Below are 7,194 nucleotides of genomic sequence, written 5' to 3'. Positions count from 1 at the left end.
GTCTTTTCCAACCAAAGCGATTCTGTGATTCTAAGGGGGAAAAAACCACAGCGCGGGCTGTGCCCCTCTGGCACATCCATTTTCTCCGGCAGCGATAAATTCCGCACCCTTCAGCTTCTTTCCACCGGGCAGCTTGCACGGATGCATTTCCCTTCCTGTGTTTTAAGCAAGCTGGAGGCACGTTTTGCAAAGCTGCGACTTGAGGGGTGTTTTGTGCACAGCGTGGGAGCCGGCTTCTGCGGGGATGTGAAACAAATGCGACAGCTCTTAGACGAGCTCCACGTAAACTGCGGATCACGGCAGCTTAGGAGAAAAAGCTCAAACTCGACGTTTATACGCAGACTATATAATCCGCATATAAAGAAACTAACCTTTTAAAATGAATGGCCGTGCGTTTACCCCTAGACTGATCCGAGATATCTTTTTAATTAACATAGGGAATTTTATAATGAATAGAAGAAATTGTTCCTTTATGTCAGAGAATGTCTCTCGGGAGACAAGTGGAAGTGGTTGATTTGCCATACTGAACAACCTATGCTAAACAGGACTAAAATAAATTCCCATCCATCTTTTTAAATAAGCAAGCAGTGTTAAGGAAGGCCCGAGGTGGTTGGTGGCTGCCGAATTTCCAGGCGACTAACGACTTACCTTGTTAAATAAATGCCACAAAACCACTCAGTGGAACTTGACAATTCATTTTACTCCTATTGGGCCCGTAAAACGGTGAATATGCTCTCTGCAAATTGGCAGCAAGCAGTGAAAGAACAGATAAAAATCATCCTCGGATCACGTCTGTGCGTGTGGCACTTGTGGAAGCGTCGGCCCTTTCTTCTCTTTCGTTGTATTTGACCATCCAGCCATTACAAGACTCCACTCACGTTTTTGCATTTTACATTTGTTTTGGGGAGAAAACAAGCAAATGCTGTCACTGTGCTTTAGCATCACTGCAAATGGACATTTGGGGCAGAACACCGCTGCTGGTGCATCAAAAATGGCTTTTGCGAGGAGCCCGTTACCTTTGCCTCCTGTCATCTCTGTTGTTGCCCCTGTTTGGGAAGGTTCTGAACGCACACGAGAGCTGCATTGTCTGAGCAGCTCGTTGCAATTGCCCTTTGCCTTTGGTAGCTGGATCGATGGCCGATTCCAGGTGGAGAAGGCAGGGGAAACCTTTCCCTCTGAATGAGATAATTGGCAAAATCTCTGTCACGGTCTCTGCACTGAAATTTCCTCTTCTTTCTACCTCTTCCACAAGTTTTACGGCACACATGTGACTGCTGGCCAGGGTCTGGTGCAGAAAAGCAGCGGCTCCTACTTTTGCCCTGTGGAATAGTGTGGATCAGCACATCACGTGTTTTATTACGGCTGAAAAGAAATTTATAATTCCTCCCGCCAATAAAAGATCGACATCTTTAGTAAAAGACTCAGAGGAAAAATAAGCTGCTCCTCTGTTTTGAGTCACGTCTGTCTTTTGTCACTCATCTCCTAATTTCATTGACAATTTTGAAACAAAATTCTTTAATTCCAGCTCAGATTTAAGGCTTGTGAACACTTCGGAAAAAGTAGAAAAGTCCAGCGTGGGACTCGGCGACTGCAGACCTGCTGTCTGCATTACCGTGCTCTAGGAACAAAAGGTTGGTTAATCATTTCACCTTTGAGAGAATTCCTGGAATCTTCAGCACTGCATCTCAGGAATCTTATAACTCCACAGGCTCTAACTAATCTGCAGTGAAGCGTATCTAGCGCCCTGGGGATTTCATTTCTGAAGTGAAATATTTGTACTGAATTTTGGGGAGATCCTCCGAAAGAGACCCATCAGGATGCGATGGGGAAATTTGAAATACACTGCATTAAGTGAACGTTGCTGCTGAAGGCAGCAATTCAAGGACTATTTTGGCTTCGCGGCCTCAGTATTTATTCATTGCCAGCTAAACCTTAAAAGTTATGACTAGTGGTGTTGTGTGATGTATGAAGGTCTGATTCCCCATCATGAGTTTGATACCCAGAATAAAGAAGGTCTTGGGGGGTGAATGCTGAGCATTCTTTGCACTGAAGGCTATTGGACCTCCCGGCTTTGATTATGACAAGAATTCCTTTGTAGGTCATAATGCAGTATTTTAGCACTCAGAAAAAGCCTTTTGCTTTCCCTCCGACCTTTCGTTAAAACATTTCCCCCCTTAATTTTCCATTCTAAATATACATTATATCCTAGCAAGGTATTCACCGGTAATTCTAGCAAATACGAAGTCTGCTGGAAAAGCTTACAAAGTTGTAGCAGTCGCTAGCGAGACTTCGGATGAAAGGGCTAAAAACTGCCCACATTCCACAAGCTCCAGGGCTCCTTTAAAACCGAAATTGCTTCAAGTACAAGAACTATTCCCACACCGTGGAAAATAAGTGACCGAACATTTGCTGCCTACATCCTACATTCAGATTGCTATGGGATGACAGTAAGGGAAAATGTGTTGGGTTTTGGGTTTGGTTTTTTTTTTTTTTCAGCTGAAACTGGAAGCTCCATGGCCAGGCGGTGAGGCTGCAGGCACATTGGCGGGCTGCTCCAGATGGCAGAGCTGCACAGAAGAAATACTTGGCAGGAGCAGCACAGTGACCAAACGGCCTGGAAAGAAGGCTCTGGTCAGATGGGTCAGAAATTACAGAACCGCATGGGACAAGGCTGAGGGGAGCTTGAACGATATTTTGAAATTCCTGGAGAGCCATAAGGACCGTGCAAGGAGAGCGGTGATGCCAGGTTTCCCACACAAAGGCAGGCAACGCTCATCTCGAGTTGCTGGATTAAAAAAAAAAAGTTGGATTTTGAGGAAGTGATTGCCCAGGCTGACCTTTCAGTCAAGAGAGGAAGAGGGTAGAGAAGCACACACCCCAGTGGTACCGGGTCAGGGGAGTGGATCCAGGCCTGGGAAGAAGGCATTAAAAATAGCAGAGTGTAAGATCAGAGAACATTTGAAGAAAGGAAAAGGAAAGAGAAAAGAAACAGCCAAAATGGGAAATGGAAATGAGTCAGGAGGGAGGGAAGAGAGCACAAATGGGAAGAAATCTGGGCTTATAAAGGAAGGGCAGTCTCTGGAATGGAAAAGGAGCGTTAAGGAGAGTCCGTCTTAACGAAACAATGGCAAGAAGCAGTGCCAAACCCACGCTCCTTCTTCCATTAGAAAATTTTTAATTGTAATTTCTATTTTTTCTTTGCTAATTCAACTGCTCTAGGTGAGCTGATAAAAAGAAAAGGGGCGGGAAGAAAAACATTAAAGAAATGGAAAAGAAAAGCCTTTGACAAGAAAGGGGAGAAAAGAGAGATAAGAGGAAAATTGCAGTTACAGCATACTCCAGTCTGAACACGGGCGGGGAGGTTGCTGAAAGGCTTGGGTAACAAAATCCTGCTGCTTACAGTTGGACACAGTAAATACCTGGATGCACAAAAGCCCCTCCAAACCACCAACCCACTTATCGTGATGATTAGCAGCTGCTCTCGATTTCTAGTTCCAGCCCATAATAAAACCATTTTTTTTCCCCCCCCATACTTGCATGGCAATAATAATGATGATTATGGTTATTCTAACTCGTGTCTAGCAAAGCCTCCCATTTCTTGAATTCGCTAGGACCTGCAAACGAGGTCTTGGAACACATTGGCTTCATTTTCTCTTATTATATACAAAATACTGTTGTGTACACTTCAGGAGGGACCGAGGCAAGGCAACCTGGCAAACAAACTTTTATCAAGCAGCACTTTGTTGGAAGCGTATGTGCTTAGATCCTCAAAAGTAAACAGTGTATACCGGAGCAGATTTTCCGCCAGTATGTATTGGCGTCGCTCCATCCGCCCCGGTGGAATTAGGAGTGTTTTCTCCAGCTGAGGATCTGGCCCGTCGAGAGCAAACCAGCGCTCCGTGCTGTATGTTTTGAAAGAAGCACAATGGGAAAAGCCTGTAGGGCATTGGGAGCGGGAGGTTCCCCTGCAGGTAGATGAAACGTGCCCGCTATTCCCTGCGGGATTCCAGAGAGTTTGCTGCGTGTCTGCCGTTGAAGCCCAGAAGCAAGTCATCACCAGCAGAAATGATTTAACATTAATCAACACTACACTACCTAAACAAATAGGTGATACCATCAGAAACAGCGGATTATACCAGCACTCCGCTCCATGCTCTGTAGAGTTTTGTCCACTACGTCATTAAAAAAAAATAATGGCATTTTAAGGGAAGAAATTAAACCAAGTTCAGAGATTTTTCTTTTGAGTCCAGTAGCATTCACAGCATTTCTGCCCTCTCAGGGGGCACAGTCATTTGTGTTCCTGGTACACCTGGAAGAGTGGTCATCTTACTGAAAAAGAGAGAGACATCTTATGAACGTCTCTTATGAATATGAGAGATTCTTATGAAGAATGAAGACAGATTCTTGTCATCCATATGGCCGGGCCGGAGTGGATTGGCAGGGAAGTTCGGTGGGCGACGGAGATGCAGGCGGACATCGCGTTTTGCCGTCTGCGCTTCTTTCTCCAAGCAGGACCCAGCGGCGATTCCTCTCCCAGCGAGCCCACTGCCCCAGACCAGAGACCCCTTGCATAGAAGTTCTCACAGAAAATCCCACCTGAACTCGCTGGATATCATCACTGGCTCCGCAACGCTGTTGGTACAAAGTGATGGTAAAGGTGCAAAACAAAAGCCCTCCGCAACCCACAGTCAACATAACCTGGCGTTTATGGCTGTCGTAAGCGGCGAGGGATGAAGTTCAGTGCCTGGGTAGTTTGCACTTTGCGCAGAACATCTGGTTTATGACTCCTTCGCTCGCCTACACGGTGGGTCTGTGTGCAAACACCGTGGGTCCTCACCTAGAGCTGCACTCGCACCTTTATTTGCCCCAGGTTTGGCCACGTTCATTGGCAACGCCACGGGGTCTATCAGGAAAAGTGGATTAAACCCCAGGTTGTTGCTGCAGCCCCACTGCTGACCTCTCTGTGTGCAAAGAGACGCTAAGCTTGCCCTTGTCACCCACACCGGGAGCGGGGACAGCCGGAGCTCCCACCTCATGCGCTGCCAGAGCGGGGACAGCCGGAGCTCCCACCCTGCGCGCTGCCAGAGGATTCCTGTAAATAATGCCAGGGGATGCCAGGGAGCACTGAAAGGCACTGAGCTCCTCTGGAGCTTGACACAGGCTGCCGATCAGCCATGGAAAACTAATTACACTCCGGCTGCTTTTGAAATGAGGGGGAAAAGTGGCTGGAAGGGCCTTTTCAGAACCGGGAGGATGCCTGGAGGCTGAAGGTGCTGAGAGTCAGGAGCATTTGCTTGCCTGGCTATCTTCATCCGAATGGCTGGCTGCTTGTTTGTAGCGGCAGCTCTGACTCCTTGCTGAACTCAGCCCCCATAATTAACACATTAATGTCTGCTCTTTGCTGAGCCATGAGAGCCTGGGGGCAAGCGCTGTTTGTCGGGGACTCGCAGTGACCGGTCCCGGCGGCTCTGCAGAGCCTTGGAGAAGCACATGTGAGCTCAGGAGCTGCTTGGCCTTCTGGCCAAGATGAACACGGCACCCTCCAGCTCTCTTCACTGCCTTGAAGGAGGGCGGCTGCCGTGGCCTCCAGCACTGCCCAAGCTCCAATGCTTTCCTCGCCTGAAAGCCTGGGGCAGGAACGTCACTGCTCGCCTCTCTTGGCCCCCGCCTGGAGCTGCTGCTCTTCTGCAGCCCCACCACGGGAGGAGATGGTTGTGGGACACCCGCCTGCTCTCTCCCACACACCTTTACCACCTTCTGCAAGGTCTTGCTGCTCAGTTCCTCCTCAAATTATTCAGCAAGGGCCTAGATAGGAATCAAGTATCCCCATTCAGTCTAATTCCAAACACTAGCTGTGTTTACCCATAAATGTATAACTCTTCCCCCAAGGCAAGAAGCAAACAAGAAAAAAAAAAACCACCCAACAAAACAAAACAAACAGGCTGAAGAACTCCATGCCGCAACAAAGCGCTGGAAAAGGCAGGCCCAAGCAAATGCTGGGGGAAGCACACGCAATGCGGCACCATACCTTTTGCTCCAGAGCAAAACCATACAGCTGAAGGAAATCGCAGCCTCCTTGCAAACAGCTTCTCCTGGCAGGAGGGAGCCCATCCCGGCCCGGCTCCTGCTGCAGCAGCATCCCCAGGGCACGCGGGAGAGGCATCGGACATCCATGCGGAGAGGCATCGGACGTCCCGCGGCGGGAAGGCTCAGGCTCTGAGGAGCTGAAGCGGAGTCACCGCTCCCAGGGTAAAGCCACAAGCAGTTCTTCAGCAGCGCCGTGGAGCAAAGTCAGGTCTGCTTGCCCGCCCTGAGGTGAGTGGAGCCACAGTTCTAAGCAATCCGAGTAGCTGGATCCTCAGAAATGCTCAAAACAACCATAGTTTAAACCCATTAGAGCCGGGTGATGCTTGTCCTTGCTCTAGCAAGGAGAAAGCCAAAATGAGTTCACCCCTAGCTCTTATAAACCAGACTGGAAACATTTAAAAACATGCTTTCCTCTTGCTTTGCACGATGACAAAATTTGCAAGTTGCTGAAGCACCAGGGTCCTGTGTTTTTATCCCAAAGGCAGGGGATTTGGAAGGAGCGGGTTCGCTCCCTGGGCTGGGTTGGGCAGGGGCTCGTTTCCCGCTGCATGAAACTCAGCTGCAAAGGGTCTTTGGGGAGTGGGCACGGGGCATCAGAGCCAGTTTCTGGAGGGAAAAGAGAAAAAGGAAAGCAAGCAAGCAGAATAAATCTGAATTGTAACAAAATTATAGTCTGCACTGAAATTTCCACATTTGGAATTGATTTTTTTTTTTTTTTCCATCAGACAAAAGGCTGAGACTTTAGTGGTTCAAATACCCATCTCTTTTTTTGGCTTGTTCTAAATGTCGCACCTGGACGAGCTGCAGGTGAACCGTCAGCCATAAAGGACGGATGTGATCTGAAAATATTTTCGTGTCAAGTGCAATGCGATGCTCTTCCCGTTGTTGGCGTTATTTTCCCGGCTGCTGTGCGCACGGTGCAGGTTTCCCACCTTCCATCAGGTGAGGTGGGTTCACTCATTTTTCTGGCTGCTTCCCATTTTCCATCTCCCCCCCCACCCCCCTCCACCCCTTCACATTTAGGGAGTAAACCCCATCTCCCTCGTGGCATCAGGTTAGCACGAAAAGTTTCAACTTAGCTACGTAGGCAAGGAGTTTTATTTGCAT

Source organism: Egretta garzetta, unplaced genomic scaffold (genome assembly GCF_000687185.1).
Source record: "Egretta garzetta isolate BGI_Z169 unplaced genomic scaffold, ASM68718v1 scaffold402, whole genome shotgun sequence".
In the NCBI taxonomy this organism is placed as follows: domain Eukaryota; kingdom Metazoa; phylum Chordata; class Aves; order Pelecaniformes; family Ardeidae; genus Egretta; species Egretta garzetta.
The sequence above is the reverse complement of the archived record's forward strand: the minus strand, read 5'-3'. Positions refer to the sequence as shown.